We start from the raw sequence: 19,927 nt of genomic DNA, 5'->3' as shown, positions 1-19,927 counted from the left end.
CATCCAGGAGAAACAAAATACAATTATATAATATCCAACAGTGTAAAAAAAATATGACAATGTTTTAAGAGTGTTTATTATTAATGTACTTATAATACACAAATAGAACTACAGCATCCCCAAAATTCAGATTCTTATCCCAGGGTCCACTAAACTGTGCGATTTAAATACTCAATTGTACAATATGCTCTGAATTTTCAGCAATTTTCCCCTATTCCTAGACTTGTCTGAAAGAACAGTGGTTGTTTCCCTGAGCACTCAGGGTAAGAGAAAGAACTCCATTGGAATTTGCTGGCATATCACATATTACCAAAAATAACAGGGTCTGCCATTGCCACACCCCAATGCCATCCTCAATTCTTTAAATGCCCAAATTAACACCAAGGAGTCTACTCCCCGATAAAGCTTTCTATTCATATCCTCTTATATGAGGCAAATCCACACCACCAGTTTACACTGTTTTTGCAGTACTAAGAGTATACTCCAAGTGTACTCTTAGAGAACACTGATTTTTTTTCATTTGTACATCTATTTTTCTCATTTGTAAAATTTTTCTATCACCACGTATGTGATTTTCTTACATTACTGTAATACTGACCTCTAATTCCTTGGTGGATTCTTTTGTTTATTTTGTAGTAATCTCTACACCTGAACTCACAACCTCAAGATCAAGAGTTGCATGCTTTACCAACTGAGCAAGCCAGGTGCCCCAATTCCTTGCTGTTTTTTTTTTTCTTGCTGTTTTAATAAGACTACCTGCTATCTTTTGGTAAGGATTAGATTAGATTTTTAAGTCTATATTAAACATAATCTGTATGTATGATCACTATTCTTATTCAATGGGGAATAATTCTTTTATTTCTACTGAACATTTGTATTTAATGCTTTTATATCGTAGCAAATAAGATGGTACCGTACATTCTCTAAGGTTGAATATTATTTTATTATTTCTAAAACAAACCCTAGTATTGTAAATTGCCACAATTATAATTAGCTATTTGGATCAATTCTACTCCTGAAACCAATACTATACTATATGTTAACTAACTTGAATTTAAATAAAATCTTAGAAGAAAAAGATATTAAAGATTATTAAAAAGCTTTCTTTTAAAAAAAATTCCCTACTTGGATCAAAACAGAACAAAAATAATATAAAAATACATCATTACATATCACACCATACAGAATTTTACTTTTGCTTAGTAGTTTCTCTAATTTAGATACCTCCATTAAAACAATGTCATTATTAAAAAAAAAATGTCATTATAGCACAAGATAACACCTCAGGGATCCATGACAAAATTCTTCAAATGGTTACTATTTATCATTCTTCTGCATTTTAAAATGAATAGTAAGCCTCATATCCCAAACCCTGGATTCCAATGCCAGAAAACAGGATTCTCTTTATAAAGTCCTTCAAGAAAAAAATAAATAAATAAAATAAAGTCCTTCAAGAACAGAAATGCCTCAAAGCTAAACACTAAGCTCCAGCATCTTCTTGAAGAAATCTCTTAGTACATCTGCTATAACATAAATACTTACATTCTTGAAAACCCTGCATTCTGCAACACTAAAAATAACAAGGCTTAAAGAAAAAATAATTGGTCCAGGAGGGTAGAGAAGGGTTATACAGAGCAGATCAATCAATGCCCTGTTAATTCTTGTAACCATAGCATTCACAAAAACAATGATTGGGACACTTCAGAGATAACTTGGACACCCCAGCAAGGCAGCGAACAGAAGGCGAAATGCTACCTTAGGGCTTAAAAAAAGTAATAAAAACAGAGAAGGAGAAAAAAGGGCTTATGGGAACGGAGAAGTGGAGCTTTAACACAGTTGGTCTAAGATGGACACAAAAGGAAATGCAGGGCAGCCCTGGTGGCACAGCGATTTAGCGCCGCCTGCAGCCCAAGGTGTGATCCTGGAGACCCGGGACCGAGTCCCACGTCACGCTCCCTGCATGGAGCCTGTTTCTTTCTCTGCCTGTGTCTCCGCCTCTCTCTCTATGAATAAATAAATAAAATAAAATCTTAAAAAAAAAAAAAAAAAGGAAATGCAGACTGCCACATGAGAAAAGTCCCTGCTAGACCAGAGTGTACTTCTCTAGGAAGGAACTCTCCTCCCTGATGCTGCTAATTATCACTTCTAATTAAAACCTCTGCGTGTATGTTTGTTTGGGAGGGAGTTGTTTCTGTAACAGCTGAATTGAAAGTTTTTTACTTTCCTGATGAAATATAAAATTCAACTCCCTGGGGCACCTGGGTAGCACAGCCAATTAAGTGTCTGACTGTTGGCTTCAGCTCAGATCGTGATCTCAGGGTTGTGAGACTGAACTGAGCCTGCTCAGCAGCAGAGTCTGCTTAAAAGATTCTCTCTCTACCTCTCCAAACCCTCTGCACTTGTGCTGTCTCTGCTCTTTCTCTCTCAACTAACTAACTAACTAACTAACTAACTAACTAACTAACTAACTAACTAAATCTTTACAAATTTCAACTCCCATTAATTCAGGATCCCTTTGTCCAGTTTAGGAAAAAGTCATGTATAAAGCAATGCACCACCCATGTTATACTGACACTATTCTCCCGTTTACCAAGAGTCTATAGGCTAACTGATGTTGCACAAGTACCACATATTTACTGTAGCAGAATAGACTGTACTGCAGTCAATTAAAAATACATATAATAGGGGATCCCTGGGTGGCTCAATGGTTTAGCACCTGCCTTTGGCCCAGGGCGTGATCCTGGAGTTCTGGGATCGAGTCCCATATCGGGCTCCTGCATGGAGCCTGCTTCTCCCTCTGCCTGTCTCTCTCTCTCTCTCTCTAATGAATAAATAAAATATTTAAAAAAAAATACATATAATATTTGGGGTGCCTGGGTGGCTCAGTCATTTAAGTCTCTGACTCTTGATTTTGTTTTTTTTTAATATTTTATTTTATTTTATTTTTATCTATGATAGTCACACACACACAGAGAGAGAGGCAGAGACATAGGCAGAGGGAGAAGCAGGCTCCATGCACCGGGAGCCCGACGTGGGATTCGATCCCGGGTCTCCAGGATCGCGCCCTGGGCCAAAGGCAGGCGCCAAACTGCTGCGCCACCCAGGGATCCCTGACTCTTGATTTTGGATCAGGTCATGATCTCAGTGTCCTAGGGTCAAGCCCTGAGCCCCATGATGCCAGGCTCTGCACTCAGAGGGGAGTCTGTTTGAGGAATCACTCTGTCCCTTTTCCTCTGACTCTCCCCCTGCTTGTGCTAAAATAAATAACTCTTTTCTTAAAAAAAAAAAAATAAAGTATATAAATACATAAAGTAAAAATATTTTAGCTTACATCTCTAAGTAGGAAGAGGAAGCTATTAAAATCAAGGTAAAAGTTCTGCAGTCATTGATAAGACAATTCATCACCTGATCCTAGCCCTTCTTGAACGTTCAACTACATAATTTGGGGAATTTCTGAATGTGGCATGATTTTTAAAAGAACTAGGAAAACCAAGATTCCTACATTACTGTACAGGTTGTTTTAATAAATTCATTAACCCTGTAATGTCTTCTCTGGAATTTATATTTTTCACAATTGTCCCTAAAATAGGCTTTTAGAGGAAAATCTTGGGAAGGTAGTATGTTCTTATGTCTGAATCCCAAGGGAAACACAAAGAATTAAAGAGGCAAAAAAACCCAGTGGTGAATTGGGAGACAAGATTCTGTCTCTCCTAAATTCCAAGCAGATAAGGACAACCCAACAGCCGTCATACACTGAATGCCCACATGCACTAGTGTAGAAGATCAGCAAGGTGTGTGATACACCTGAGAATAAGAAAAGCCCAAAATAGCTAAAAAGGTAGGTATTCAATGGAAAGCATGACAGGACAATCTTAAGAGAGGAGAGAAAGCTGCTTTCTAATCGAACAGTAAAGGGGTCCGTGGTGAGAATGAAACATCTACTATAAACTCTTGAAAATGACCAACTATGGCTCTCTTCTTGAATAAGGCTACACACTAAGGGGAAACTACTGGGAATGGAATCAAAACGGAGTTAACAAAGGCACAACAGAGAAGAAGGAAAGATGGTGCCTAGGTGGCTCAGTTGGTTAAGCATCTAACTCTTAATCTCAGCTCAGGTCTCGATCTCAGGGTGGAAAATTCAAACCCCGCACAGGACTCCACGCTGGGCATGGAGCCTACTTAAAAAGAAAAAAAGAGAAAGGGGGGAAAAATAAAAGGAAAGTGAAGTTTCAGATAAACATGGAGTAGTAATAAAGAGACAGGAAAACTCAAAAAGCAATCACTATATTTTTTAACATTACACCAAAACAGAAAAGATACCCTAAACCACACTACCTTCTAAACATTCAGAAAAACTAATGCACAAAAATGAACAAATATAGATGTTAAATCCACACAAAAATTATTGTAATAAAATATACAAAGAATAACATCTTTACAGATGCATGTTAGAAATGCGTATTAGAAAAATATGCATACAGAATAGATCAAAATTATAACCTATTTCAAAACACAAGACTTATTAAGAAAATGAGACACATAAGTTAGAAAAATTCAAATTGCAGATAAAATAATTAGAAATAAAAAAATCATATCAGAAATAGTCTGAACAAGAATAGACATAAAAGTGAGTAAACAATAGATTATGACTTTTAAAAGAAATAAAAGATAAAATGGGAAATTTTTAAAAGACATCAAATATTACAAATAATGAAGGTACACAAAGATCCAACAGGCAGAAAATAGTAGTCCCTGGGGGCAACCCAGGTGGCTCAGCGGTTTAGCACCACCTTCAGCCCAGGGCCTGATCCTGGAGACCCGGGATTGAGTTCCACGTCAGGCTTCCTGCATGGAGCCTGGTTCTCCCTCTGCCTGTGTCTCTGCCTCTCTCTTTCTCGCTCTCTCATGAATAAATAAATAAATAAATCTTGAAGAAGAAGAAGAAGAAGAAGAAGAAGAAGAAGAAGAAGAAGAAGAAGAAGAAGAAGAAGAAAAAGAAGAAGAAGAAGAAGAAAATAGTAGTCCCTGAAGAAGGAAACCAAAAGCATGGCAAAAAAAATGAATATTAGAAAATTTTCCTCAAAGAAAAGAATTTAGGGGCAACCAGTTGGCTCAATCAGTTGAGTTTCTGACTCTTGGTTTTGGCTCAGGTCAGGATCTCACAGTTTTGAGACTGGCCATGCTTTGGGCTCTGTGCTCAGCACAGAGTCTGCTTCAGATTCTCTCTCCCTCTTCCTATACTCACAGTCTCTGTCTCTCCCTCAAATCAACCAATCTTTTAAAGAAAATGATTTTGTGTTATATATTGAAAGATATGTCTAATTAAAACTATCAATCCATAAAACAAACAAGACACAGCCTAAACTTCATATAATTTAAAGAAAAAAAAATCCTTTGGAGACCAAAGAAGATCATTTAGTATATGTGCTGCTGAAGCGAGCACTCAAGGAAAATCATTTATAAACTAAAAAATTAGATCATCATCAAACTTCAACAGTAAAAAAAAAAACCAAAAAAACAAAAAAAACAAACTTCAACAGTAATGCCTTTTTGTCAGAAGAAAATGAAGTAACATTTAAAATAAGAAGAGAAAATTCTAGTCAAGTATTTTATATGCAGCAAAACTGGATTTTCAGCCTTAAAGAGTACTATTATCAACGTGCAAGAATATTGTTCCCATGAGTACTTCCTGGGGCATCTAATAGAAAATGAGCTTCAGACAACAAAAATGACTGCAGACAATGACATGAGGACTAAGGATAAGCATTAAACATACTGAACATATGCTGACCCTTTAAGACTAAGATAAAGATTAAAAGATAGTAGGTAATGACTATAGGCTCAGTATATACAGATATAAAGCTGTAAGAAAGCTGGTAAGAGATATAGCAAGTTTTTAAAAAACTGTTCATTTTAGTCATTCTGAGACAGAAAACAACAGAATTCATTTCCAGCTGATCTATACAAGAAATACTAAATGAAGACCTTCAGGCATAGAATAAATAATACCAGATGGGATCCTAAACCTGCAGTAAGGAATGAACACTACTAAGGCAAATATGAGGAAATATAAAAGATCTTGGTGTTCAATACTACTGTACTCTTTACCAGCTATCTTCAACAGTCATACTTGCTATCATACAATCTATGTGGCATCATTATAATCCAGTAAATTACTATTTTGAAATCTTAACTTTTTAATATATGTATTTGTGGAAATATAGTAAGAGTACTCTTAATATTTTGCTTTGCAATAATAACAGATTCAATTTTTAAAATTCTGGGCAGCCTGGGTGGCTCAGCGGTTTAGTGCTGCCTTCAGCCCAGGGCCTGATCCTGGAGACCCAGGACCGATCCCACATCAGGATCCCTGCATGGAGCCTGCTTCTCCCTCTGTGTCTCTGCCTCTTTCTCTCTCTCTCCCTCTCTGTCTCTCTCATGAATAAATAAAATCTTAAAAAATAATAACATTATTGTATCTAAAATAGCTATTTTGAAATTTAGTAATAGTTTAAAGTAAAATTCATAAATTTATAATTATGAATGGATTACTGGATTAAAAAAGGAAGATTGGATGATGTGTGGTTTCAATTTATTATCACACTGAGGCAGAAACTGATTGATCCGAATTCTCTGACTCACAAAAGGAGGAAAACCCCCAAAGAATCTGGATCATACTGTAAGTTACAAATGAGAATATGATGAAGCTATTTTCTCTTTGGCTGCATAAATACCATTAAGTTGTCTTATCATGCCTTATGTAATAGAACATATTCAAATAAAGTGATGGTGCTGATTCAGTTGCACTATCATTTGAGAACAGTCATTCAGCATTTAAAAAAGAAGAATAGTTTAAATGTACACATGATGAGTTCCTTAAAAGCCAAAAATCATTACAGCTTTTCAAACTAAAAATAAAAACAATGAAATATTTTAAAGAGTTAGTTCTCATACAGCATTGGTTGAAAAAGTGTACATAGTATCTGAAAGACTTATAAACTCTTGCACAGTATACTGCTGGAAGCCTCCTGGATAAAGTCTATAAAAGAAACAACCCCTTCTACTTCCCAAAGTCACTCACTGAATTGAAAACTTATCTGCAAATACAGGAAATGAGTTAATATCTATCTGGTCTATAGAATTACACTTTTGCCTTACGGATATGGCCAACTTTCTGTTTTGACTCTATTTATCTGATACTAACATCAACTAATCACTAAAGATCTTTTTTACTGTGAATGCATAGTAGCAAACACAAGTGGTGAATAATTTTGCATCTCAATTTACCCTGAAATAGCTTGTAATGAATATTTGTACTAAGCAAAAACAATGATAGATATAACTACTGTCACTTAGCACATTAAAACAATGATACTCAATAGTCATTGTATTATTTACTGCCATGCACAAGTAGGGGGAAAAGACAGTTCGGCTTAATAATGTCCCCACTGAAGCTGTAAAATTAATTAAATCTCAATCCTTAAATATGTGCTAACATTCTGTATGATGGGATAGTTAGTATAATAAAACACTACTGCTGTAAACTTCTGCTTCCACAGTCATCTTGAGAAAAAGCATCTGAGAGCATCTGCATGGCTCAGGTCATGATCTCAGAATTGTGAGATTGAACCCTGCCTTGGGCTCATGCTAGGCACAGAGCCTGCTTAAGATTCGCTCTCTCCCTCTTGCTCTGATTCCCTCTCTTGAAGAAAAAGAAGAAAAGAAAAGAAAAGAAAAGAAAAGAAAAGAAAAGAAAAGAAAAGAAAAGAAAAGAAAAGAAAAGAAAAGAAAAGAAAAGAAAAGAAAAAAGAAAAAAAAGAAAAAGAAAAAGAAAAAGCGTCTGAATTAATTATAAGCTGGGTCAGACAACTTTTCCAAAGGAAAACTATTTTTACTTGAAGTAGGTACTTTCTGAAAAGTGAACAAAGCAAGTCTGTCACTTCAAGAAAAACTTTTTGTTGCCAACAATAAAATTTGAGAGCTTTGGGACGCCTGGGTGGCTCAGTGGTTGAGCATCTGCCGTCGGCTCAGGGTGTGATCCCAGAGTTCCGGGATCAAGTCCCAATTGGGCTCCCTTCAAGAAGCCTGCTTCTCCCTCTGCTTGTGTCTCTGCCTTCTGTGTTTCTCATGAATAAATAAGTAAAATATTTAAAAAAATTGAGAGCTTTGAAGCAAAAATCATAAGTTTAGAAAAGTTGGACCCAGCACCATAAAATTCACAGCTTTCCAGTACTTAAAAATTATCCTGTTGTGGAGCACCTGAGTGACTCAGTTGGTTGAGCACCAGACTCTTGGTTTCAGACTTTTGGTTTTGGCTCAGGTCATGATCTCAGGTTGTGAGAGAGAGCTCCTATGTCAGGCTCTGCACTCAGTAATGAGATTCCTTTTTTTTTTTTTTTTTTTAAGATTTTATTTATTTACTCATGAGAGACACACACAGACAGAGAGGCACAGACAAAGGCAGAGGGAGAAGCAGGCTCCATGCAGGGAGCCTAACGTGGGACTCAATCCTGGGTATCCAGGATCATACCCTGGGCCGAAGGGAGCACTAAACCACTGGGCCACGAGGGCTGCCCAGCAAGGAGATTCTTTCCCCTACTTCCCTCTCCCCTTGCTCCTCCCCCTGCTTGGCAAGCAAGCCTGCACTCTCTCTCCTCTCTCTCAAATAAATAAATAAATAAATAAAATCTTAAACAACAACAAACAACTATGCTGTTGAGATCAATGAGGATATTCACAAATGTGATTTTTAAATACTGAATAATGAAATATATCAACATGTCAAAGATCTACATAATTCAGTGAACCACTATCTTCTAAATAACCAGTGCAGTGTTAGAAAATCATACATAGAGCATCTCACTCCAGGTGCAAGACAAAAATGATATATTCTACAACACAAATGCACACTGAAAACAAGATCATTGCAGCACTTTCAAATTCCTTCTTGGAACAAGAACCTAAGAAACTACATTGGTCTAGTATCAATATGTATCAAAAGACTATCACAATTATTTAAAAAGCATATTAAAATACTCCTCCCTTTAACAGATACATGTGAATATGGTTTTCTTTAAACACTTCAATAAAAACTACTTTGTATGAAGCCACCATTAAAGACATCTGCAAAATTATAAACAATGTCACGCTACCCACTAATTTCCTTTTTGTTTTTAGGAAATAAACTGTTATTTGTATTAACATTCAATGAGTTTATAATTGCAATTATGAATATTTTCAAAATTCCTCAGTTTTATTTTTTTAAATTTTATTTATTTATTCATGAGAGACAGAGAGGCAGAGAAGTAGGCAGAGGAAAGAGCAGGCTCCATGCAAGGGGCCTGATATGGGGCTCAATCCCAGGAACGCGGGATCACACCCTGAGCCAAAGGCAGATGCCTAACTGCTGACCCACCCAGGTGTCCCAAAATTCCTCAGTTTTATTATCCAATGAGATTTATTTATTTATTTATTTATTTATTTATTTATTTATTTATTTTAAAGATTTTTTTTTTAAATTTATTTATGATAGTCATACACACACAGAGAGAGAGAGAGAGAGAGGCAGAGACATAGGCAGAGGGAGAAGCAGGCTCCATGCACCGGGAGCCTGATGTGGGATTCGATCCCAGGTCTCCAGGATCACGCCCTGGGCCAAAGGCAGGTGCTAAACCGCTGCGCCACCCAGGGATCCCCCAATGAGATATATTTATAGATGCAACCCACATAAACAATAATTTGTAAGGAGGTAAAGGAGCCTGAGATCAAAAAGTTTAAGAACCACTTGCTCAAGAGATTACTAATGAAATCACAAGAAAAAAGTTAAGAAGTCATTCCCCACGAATGGGAAAATCTGAACTGTCAGTTCACAAAAGAAAATCCATATATGGATGAGATGAGCCCTGGGTGTTATACTTTATGTTGGCAAACTGAATTTAAATAAAATTTTAAAAGCCAAAAAAATGAAAGATAAAAAAAAAAACAACAACAAGAAAATCCATATACGGCCAATAAGCACATGCAAGGATATTCAACCTCATTAATCAGGGAAATGCAAAATAAAAATGCAATGAGATAACTACTCCACTCCTATAGAAAGGCTAAAATTAAAAAGACTGACAATACCAAATATTGCTGAGGATGTGGGCAACTGGAACTGTCAGACATTGCTGGATAGAATGTAAAATGGTACAAATATTCTGGAAAACAACTAGGCAGTTTCTTAAAAGTTAAACAGTCTTTCAACAAATGGTGGTAGGACCAATAAATATTATTAGTATGCAAAAGAATACAGTGGGACCCTTACCTCACTTCACCTACAAAAATTAATTCAAAATGGATGAAAGAGCTGAACATAAGAACTAAAACTATAAAACGTATACGAAACAAACTTAGCAGCTTATAAGAAAAAACTTACAGAGAAAACTTAAGGCTAAAATTTTATCAAGCGCCTGGCTAGCTCAGTCAGTGGAGCATGAGACTCTTAAAATTTTATCAAACCTTGATTTTGGCAATAGCTTCTTGATATGACACCAAAAATATAAGCAACAACAACCAAAAGTAAACAAATTGAACTTGATCAAAATTTAAAACTTTTGTGCTTCAAAGGGGTATGAAAGAATGGAAGAAAATACCTGCAAATCATATATCAAATAAAGGACTTGTATCTAAATGAGAACTCTTTCAATTCAATTATAAAAATCCAAAATCCTATTTATTTATTTAAGATTTTATTTATTTATTCATGAAAGACACAGAGAGAGGCAGAGACATAAGCAGAGGGAGAAGCAGGCTCCCTGTGGGGACCCTCATGTGGGTTTTGATCCCAGGACCCTGGGATTCATGAGCTGAGTCAAAGGCAGACGCTCAACCACTGAGCCACCCATGCATCCTCCAAAACCCAATTTAAAATGGGTTTTAAAATCCTTTTAAAAAGGATTTAAAAGACATTTCTTTGAAGTAATTACAATGACCAACAAGCTCATGAAAAGTCTCTCAACGTGGGCAGCCCCGGTGGCGCAGCTGTTTGGCGCCACCTGCAGCCCAGGGCGTGATCCTGGAGACCCTGGATCGAGTCCCATGTCGGGCTCTCTGTATGATGCCTGCTTCTTTCTCCCTCTCCCTGTGTCTCTGCCTCTCTCTCTCTCTATGAATAAATAAATAATATCTTAAAAAAAAAAAGACAAGTCTCTCAATGTGACTTGTCATTAGGGAAATGTATATCATGGGATGCCTGGGCGGCTCAATGGTTGAGCATCTGCCTTTGGCCCAGGTCTGATCCCGGGATCCTGGGATCCAGTCTCATATCAGGTTCCCTGTGGGGAGCCAGCTTCTCTCTCTACTGTGTCTCTGCCTCTCTGTGTTTCGAATGAATGAATGAATGAATAAATAGAAAATGTATTATCAGAACCACAATAACAAACTATTTCACATTCACCAAGATGGCTAAAACTAATAAGACAATAAACAAGTGTTGTTGAGGATGTGGAGAAACTGGAACCCTCAACTTTGTTGGTGGGACTGTAACATAGTACAGACATTTTGGAAAACAACCTACAATTCCTTAAAAGTTAAACACAGAATTATCGTATTATCCTGTAATAGGTTTCCACAGGGTGCCTGGGTGGCTCAGTTGGTTCAATGTCTGTCTTCGGCTCAGGTCATGATCCCAGGGTCTCCCGGGATCAAGTCTGACACTGGGCTCCCTGCTCAGCGAGCGAGGAGTCTGCTCCTCCCTCAAGCCCTTCCCCCGCTGCTTGTGATCGTGCTCTCAAATAAAACCTTTTAAAAAGAAAAAAAGATTCCCACAAAAAAACTTTTATGTGAATGTTCATAGCCGTCATTTTCATAAAGCCAAAATGTGGAAACAACCCAAATGTCCATCAACTGAAAAAATGGAGTATATCCATACAATGGAATATTACTTCACAATAAGAAAGAATGGTGAAATGATATATTCTGTAACACAAATGCACACTGAAAATATGCTAAGTGAAAGAAGCCAGACATAGAACACTATATATTGTAGAATTCCATTTATATGAAATGTCTAGACTAGGCAAATCTATATGGACAGAAAGTCAACTACTGGTTGCTCAGGGCTAGGGAAGAAAGGAGACTTGATGGGTGACAGCCACTGAAGATGACATAAATGGCATAAAATTGATTATGGTAACAGTTGTAGAACTCTGTGCATATACTAAAAGCTCCTGAATTTATACCTTGCATGGGTGAGTTTTATGGCATGCTAATTATATGTCTCAATAAAGCTACCACAAAAAAATAAACATGTATTTATTATAGGACCCAGCAGTACCAATCTTCTTTATTTACCCAATTTTAACTTAAATATAGGTCCACACATGGACTCAACACAAATATTCATAGCAACTTTATTCATGATATTCATAAAAAACCAAAACCAAAACCAAAAACTGTGTAAATGGATAAACAAATTATGTTATGCAGTACACTCATACAATAGAATTCTAGGTGGAGGAGTGAATAAAAGTAATGAATCCATGCAGTAATACAAGTAAGCCCAAAACTTTTATGCTGAGTGAAAGATACAAGAGATGCTGAATGATTACAGTCATATGAATATGAAACTCTAGAAAAGTTCTATGAGATCTATAACAAAAGTAGATTGATGGTTGCCTAGGGTGATGCTGTGAAATTGTCTGCAAAGACTGTAAAGGTACTTTTTGGTCATTAGTGTATAAATATGTTAAGAATTTGTGACTATATATCTTAAACAGGTATTTTGTGTATAACTGTAACTCCATAAAGTTTTTTTTTTTTTTTTAAGATCTTATCCATTTATTCATGAGACACACAGAGAGAAGGCAGAGAATAGGCAGAAGGGAGCCTGATGTGGGACTCAATCCCGGAACTCTGGGATCATGCCCCGAACTGAAGGCAGATGCTTAACCACTGAGGCACCCATGCGTCCCTCCATAAAGTTAATTTTTCAAGTCAATATAAGAAATAGAAGAAATTCTAACAGATAACTAGTCTGTGAAAACGAAGGCAGGATAAGAAAAACAGAAAAATAAAGAAAAAATGTGATAGATACAGAATAAGATTAATAAACTCAACCATATTAATATTCACTTTAAACCTAACTGAACATGTCAATTTAAATATAAATACACAGAGTATATTTATTCATGGGAGGGAAAGAACTATATCATGCAAATGCTGGGAAAATTATGTAGCTATATTAATATTAGGCAAAGTAAATCTTTTTAAGATTTTTAAAATTTATTCATGAGAGACAGAGAGAGAGAGAGGCAAAGACATAAGCAGACGGAGAAGTAGGCTCCTCTCAAGGAGCCCGATGTGGGACTCGATCTCTGAACTTCAGGATCATGCCCCAAGCCGAAAGCCGTGCCTAACCACCGAGCCATCCAGGCGTCCCTAGGCAAAGAAAATCTTAAAGCAAATACTAATAGAGATGAGAGACATTTCACAGTGGTAACAAGAACAATTTATACTCATCAAAAACGTGTATACACCTAACAAGAGAACTTCAAACACATGAAGAAAAAAAATGGTAGAAATGAAAGGCAAAGTAGACAAATTCATAGTAACAGTTGGAGATTTTAACATCCCTCTCGTAGTAACTAATAAAACAAGTTTAAGACACAGAAGACTGAAATATTATCAACCAACTAGATCTAATTGTTACAGAATACTGCACTAAATAATTCTGGAATACACACATTTTTTTCAAATACACATGGGACACTCACCAACATAGACTACATGCTAGAAAGTATTAAAAAAAATCAAGAAATAAAAAAAAATCAAATAAATGAAATCATACACAGTATATTCATAAATCACAATGATATTAAATTAGAAATCAACAATTAAAAGACATCTAAAAATTGCCCAAAAATCTGGAAGTTAAACAACACATTTCTAAATAGTCCATGGGTCAGAGACTAAATCATACACACCCACAAAAAAGGTAATAAAAATATAATCAGATGAGTACCAGGTAATGTATATATGGAATTGCTGAGTCACTGTACTGTACACTTAAAACTAATATAACACTGTATATTAACTGAAATTAAAATAAAAACTTAAAAATATATACAATCAGAATGTATGGGAAAATAATACTTTGAAATTCACAGCTTTAAAAATTATATTGGAGGGGAGTGTAATATCGACGATCTAAGTAAACAAGGGGCTGGAAAACTACAATCCAGAAGCCAAGTCCAACAAGCTGTTTTTGATGACCAGCAAGCTAGGAATGGGTTTTTTGTTTTTGTTTTCAAAACTTTTTTTAAGTAAGCTCTACACCCAATAAAGGGCTTGAACTCATGACCCAAGACCACAAGAATCACACGCTCTACTGACTGAGCCAGCCAGGTACTCCAGGAATGTTTTTTTTTTATATTTGTAAATGGGGATGTAGGAAGGGTTGGGGAGGATCAAAAGAATAAGGTTATTTGATGACATAGAAAATTATATGAGGGACGCCTCAGCGGTTGAGCGCCTGCCTTTGGCCCAGGGCATGATTCTGGAGTCCCAGGATCGAGTCCCACATCGGGCTCCCTGCATGGAGCCTGCTTCTCTCTCTCTGCCTGTGTCTCTGCCTCTCTCTGTGTGTCTCTCATGAATAAGTGAATAAAATATTTAAAATAAAAAAAGAAAATTATATGAAATTCAGATCAGTGTCCAAAGTCATGGTCGGTCATTTATGTATTATCTGAAGAGGTGAGTAGTAGCTGTAATACAATATATTCCACAAAGTCTAAAATATTGTTTATCTGAAATAGTTACAGAAAATGTTTACTGATTCCTTATCTAAGCTCCCACTTCTAGAAACTAAAAAAGTAAAATTAAATCAGACAGAAAGTATAATATTAAAAACAAATAGAAATCAATAGAAAATGGAAAGAAAAGAGAAAATTAACAAAGATAGACATTGATTCTTTGAAAGAGTAATGAAGCTAAAAAGGCTCTAGTAATACATCAAAACAAAGATAAATCATAAACTATCCATATCAGGAATGAAAAGAGGTACATCATTATAGATACAGCAGACATTGATATTTATGTAAATATCACAAAACTTTATACCAAGTAATTCAACAACTTGGATGAATGAACTAATTTTTTGAAAAACACGTATGACCAAAACTGAAATAAGAAACAGAAAAGTGCCCTTTCATGAAGATGGCTCTGAAGGCGAAGGAAGCCCCTGCCCCTCCCAAAGCCGAAGCCAAAGCAAAGGCTTTGAAAGCTAAGAAAGAGGTGCCGAAAGGCATGCAGTCACAAAAAAAAAGAAGATTCGTATGTCACCTACATTCCGACAACCCAAGACCCTGCATCTCTGAGGCAGCTCAAATATCCTCAAAAGAGCACCACCAGGAAAAACAAGCTTGGAAAAAAAAAAAAAAGAAAGAAAGAAAGAAAGAAAGAAAAACAAGCTTGGTCACTATGCCTTCATCAAGTTCCCCCTGACTACTGAGACAGCCATGAAGAAAATAAAAGACAACAACACACTTGTGTTCATTGTGGATGTCAAGGCCAATAAGCACCAAATCAAACAGGTTGTGAAGAAGCTCTATGACATTGATGTGGCCAAGATCAACACCTTGATCAGGACTGATGGAGAGAAGAAAGCATATGTTCGACTGGCTCCTGACTATGATGCTTTGGATGTTGCCAGCAAAATTGGGATCATCTAAACTGAGTACAGCTGGCTATAAATCTAAATTTTTTCACAATAAAAAAAAAATAGAAAAGCTAAACAGTCTCATATATATTACAAAAATCAAATTTACAATAAAAGCTCTCACAAAGAATTCTACTACTTATGTAAAGATAAAATAATTCTAAGCCAATATAAGTTCTTTCCAGAAATAAGAAGCAGAGGGAACAATTCTTCACTTGCTTTATGGCCCAAGCATAATCTTGATCCCAAAATCTGGAAATATTAAAATCAAGGCAACTACGGGCCAAAACTCTCATGAACACAGATGTGTAAAAATCCCTTTAAAAAAAAACCCATACACACAATAAATCAAATCCAGCAATACAAGTTTGGTTTTCCATTAAAAATATTTCTGCACTACTCCATATTAAAAGAATAAAAGAAAATCTGAAGACCATCTCAATAGGTGGAGAAAAAGTCTTCGACAAAACTCAACATAAGAATTTTAGTGGGGGATCCCTGGGTGGCGCAGCGGTTTGGCGCCTGCCTTTGGCCCAGGGCGCGATCCTGGAGACTCGGGATCGAATCCCACATCAGGCTCCCGGTGCATGGAGCCTGCTTCTCCCTCTGCCTGTGTCTCTGCCTCTCTCTCTCTCTGTGTGACTATCATAAATAAATAAAAATTAAAAAAAAAAAAAAAAAGAATTTTAGTGAACTAGGAATAATCACTTCCTCAAATGAGTAAAGGATAACTAAGAATAACACTTAGTTAACATCATATCTAATGGTAAACCAACTATTTTCCTCTAAAATCAGCAACAAGAAAAAGTATTTACTCTCACTACTTCTCAGAACCTTGTACTAGAGGCCCTAACCAAAGCAATAAGTAAAGAAATAGAGGTAAAAGGCCTACAGATCAGGAAAAAAATAAGTAAAATTTTAGTTATCTGGTATATGCTATGATTATGTATATATAACCATCCAATCTGAACTTTTAATTTTTTTCATTCCATAATAAATGGTAGAGTACTTTTTAATCTAGTCATTAAAGAAGACATCTAGAGAGACTGGCTTATGTTAACTTTTGTAAGAAGGAAGAATGTTCCAAATGAAACCATGAAGCTTGGTAGTAGTACAAAGTTTAGAAAACAAAGTTTTCATCTAAACATGTTTTTAAAACAAGGGGTACAACCCACCAGTGGAGCAAGAAATTAAAGTATTAAAATAACCTTTAAAAGGAGAATAAAAGGGCAGCCCAGGTGGCTCAGCGGTTTAGCGCTGCCTTCAGCCCAGGGCGTGATCCTGGAGACCATGGATCAAGTACCACGTCAGGCTCCCTGCATGAAGCCTGCTTCTCCCTCTGCCTGTGTCTCTGCATCTCTCTCCTCTCTGTGTTTCTCATGAATAAATAAATAAAATCTTTTAAATAAATAAATAAATAAATAAATAAATAAATAAGAAGAAGAAGAAGAAGAAGAAGAAGAAGAAGAAGAAGAAGAAGAAGAAGAAGAAACAGAAAATAAAAATCAGAGCACATAAAATATATTAAGGGTGAGTTCTATTGCCCATGTATGAATGTAGTAAAAGATAGATTTCTTTCTGAGGGTTATACTTAAAAGATCTTAAAACACTGATTTAATGTAGCAGGTAAGGATTTGATTATTTCATTAGAATTATAACCATATACAAATTGGTGACCCTTAACAAGAGCATAACAGTATTTAGATAAGAAGAGAGGAAAGATCATTTTATTATAGGAAAACTTCAGTAACCATCTATTTGGAAAGGAGTAGAGAGATTTCTGATATAAAATAAATATATTTTAGCTGTGAGGCTTTCACTTCAAATATATATCAGAAATCTCATTATGGGGATCCCTGGGTGGCGCAGCGGTTTGGCGCCTGCCTTTGGCCCAGGGCGCGCGATCTTGGAGACCCGGGATCGAATCCCACGTCGGGCTCCCGGTGCATGGAGCCTGCTTCTCCCTCTGCCTGTGTCTCTGCCTCTCTCAATCTCTGTGACTATCATAAATAAATAAAAATTAAAAAAAAATTAAAAAAAAAAAAAGAAAGAAAGAAATCTCATTATGCTGGGGCCCCTGAGTGGTATAGTCAGTTAAGTGTCTGACTCTTGGTCTCGGTTTAGGTCATGACCTTGGGGTTATGAGATCAAGCCCTCCATTAAGGTCTGCTTGATTTTCTCTCTTCCTCTCCCTCTGTCCCCCCCAGTTGATCTCTCTCGCTAATAAATAAATCTTTAAAAAAAAATCTCATTTTGCTAAATGCAGAAAGAATGCATGTCAAGAATTCCTAAGTGCTCTTACTGACAATTTCATAATTCCGAAATCAGAGAAGTGGTAAATGTTTCAATCACAAAACCTGGATTTGAAAGAGACCAGAGATTTCATTTACCCTGTTATGGGCTGAATTTGTGTCCCCTTCCCTATCCCTAAATTCATATGTTGAAGCCCTAAACCATGGAACATAACCATATTTACAAAGTCAGCTTTTAAGTAATAATTAAGTTAAAATGGGTTCATTAAGGTAGGCCCTAATCCAGTTATGAGTGGTGTCCTTACAAGAAGAGATTACAGCACAGATAACACAAAGGACTGATGGGCAACTATGGGAGGACACAGCAAGAAAGAAGCCATCAAATCAAGAAAGGCCTCAGAAGAAACCTACTTGCTGTCACTCTAAATTTGGAATTCTAGCTTCTGGACTGTAAAAACATTTATTGTTTAAGCATTCAATCTCTGGTATTTTCTTATGGCAGTCCTAGCAAACTAATATACACACTTATATTCATAAATTAACCACCTATGTTTGGTTTACCTAAATATTCTCATGGCTAATTTATACAAAATTAAGACCAGGGATCCCTGGGTGGCGCAGCGGTTTGGAGCCTGCCTTTGGCCCAGGGCGCGATCCTGGAGACCCGGGATCGAATCCCACGTCAGGCTCCCGGTGCATGGAGCCTGCTTCTCCCTCTGCCTATGTCTCTGCCTCTCTCTCTCTCTCTCTCTCTCTGTGACTATCATTAATAAAAAAAATCTTTAAAAAACAAAAAAAAACAAAAAAAACAAAACCAAAAAAAACCAAAATTAAGACCAGAATACAGACTAGAACTTGTTAACAATATAAAAATATAAAAATGGGTCAGTGATGGTAAAATGGCAAGTACCAACAGACACTAATCCTAGAAATCATAATATTAACAGTAGAGCAAAAAAGGAGGGTGATATGAGACCATTTCAAAAAGATTCCTGAAACAGGCATAAAAGCAATGTCAGATACCTTAGAAAGGACTACAGCTCAAAAGAGAAAGCAAGAAGGCTTGTCTAAAAAGTTCAATTCTAGCCACATAACTTGAAAAGTCCAAAAGTAGACACAAAGAGGGAAAGGTACCAAAGAAACAAAAAAGGCAGCACAGGGAGTTGTCTATCAGACTTGGTTTTAAAAAGGACATTTGTGGAGATAAGAAATGTAGTTTATCATCCAGTCAGACTAAAGACAGAAGATGAAGATAGATGCAAAAAAATACTAGGGGGGAAACATCCTATAAAAAAAATAAGCTTTAGGAAGCTTTAAAATGATGATAGAATATAAATATAAATGACAAAGTATAAAAGATTGTACTCTTATTTGCTTTAATCAAGAAAAATTTTCAATGCTTACACAAGATAAGTGATGCTATTAAGACATTATCTAGCTTCTGTCTCATTATTCTGAGACAGAATGGTATAGGATAAAGAGCACAGGTATCACAGTCAAATGTACCTGGGTTTAACTCTCAGCATTGTCACTTATTGTAGAGGCAGTACTGCATAGTGGCTTAAAAGTGCAGGCTCTGAAACTTTTGGGTTTCAATTCCAGTGTTGCCACTTAAAGCTAAGTAACCCTAGACAAGTTCTTTAACCTTCCTGTGCCTTAGTTTCCTTATCTGTAATATAGAGATTGTAATGTAGAGATGATAGCACCTACTTTATATGGTCCATACAGCTTACAGAAGTTATTACACTTAAAACACCGAGAACAGTGTATGACACATACTGTTTAATAAATGATAGTAATTACTGTTCTATTTGTTCTTTATTGTTCGTTTTTATCCTGGACATTTATTACAATTATTGTTGTTACGGACATTGTACAAGTTATCTATATTCATTACGCCTAAATGTTTCTCTTCTATAAAATATCAAAAGATAGGAGTTAAGGAACTACTAAATATAAAGCACCTAACAAATAT

The 19,927-nt window shown here is 36.2% G+C and overlaps 1 protein-coding gene across 12 annotated transcripts in view; it reads right to left on the bottom strand.

Moving 5' to 3' along the window:
• Window positions 1–19,927, bottom strand: part of CTDSPL2 (CTD small phosphatase like 2) — an 88,992-nt gene that overhangs the window by 38,925 nt on the left and 30,140 nt on the right. The gene's annotated exons all lie outside the window — the stretch shown is intronic.

Source organism: Canis lupus, chromosome 32 (genome assembly GCF_048164855.1).
Source record: "Canis lupus baileyi chromosome 32, mCanLup2.hap1, whole genome shotgun sequence".
In the NCBI taxonomy this organism is placed as follows: domain Eukaryota; kingdom Metazoa; phylum Chordata; class Mammalia; order Carnivora; family Canidae; genus Canis; species Canis lupus.
Note: the sequence above shows the minus strand (reverse complement) of the source record. Positions and strands in the feature narration are given on the sequence as shown.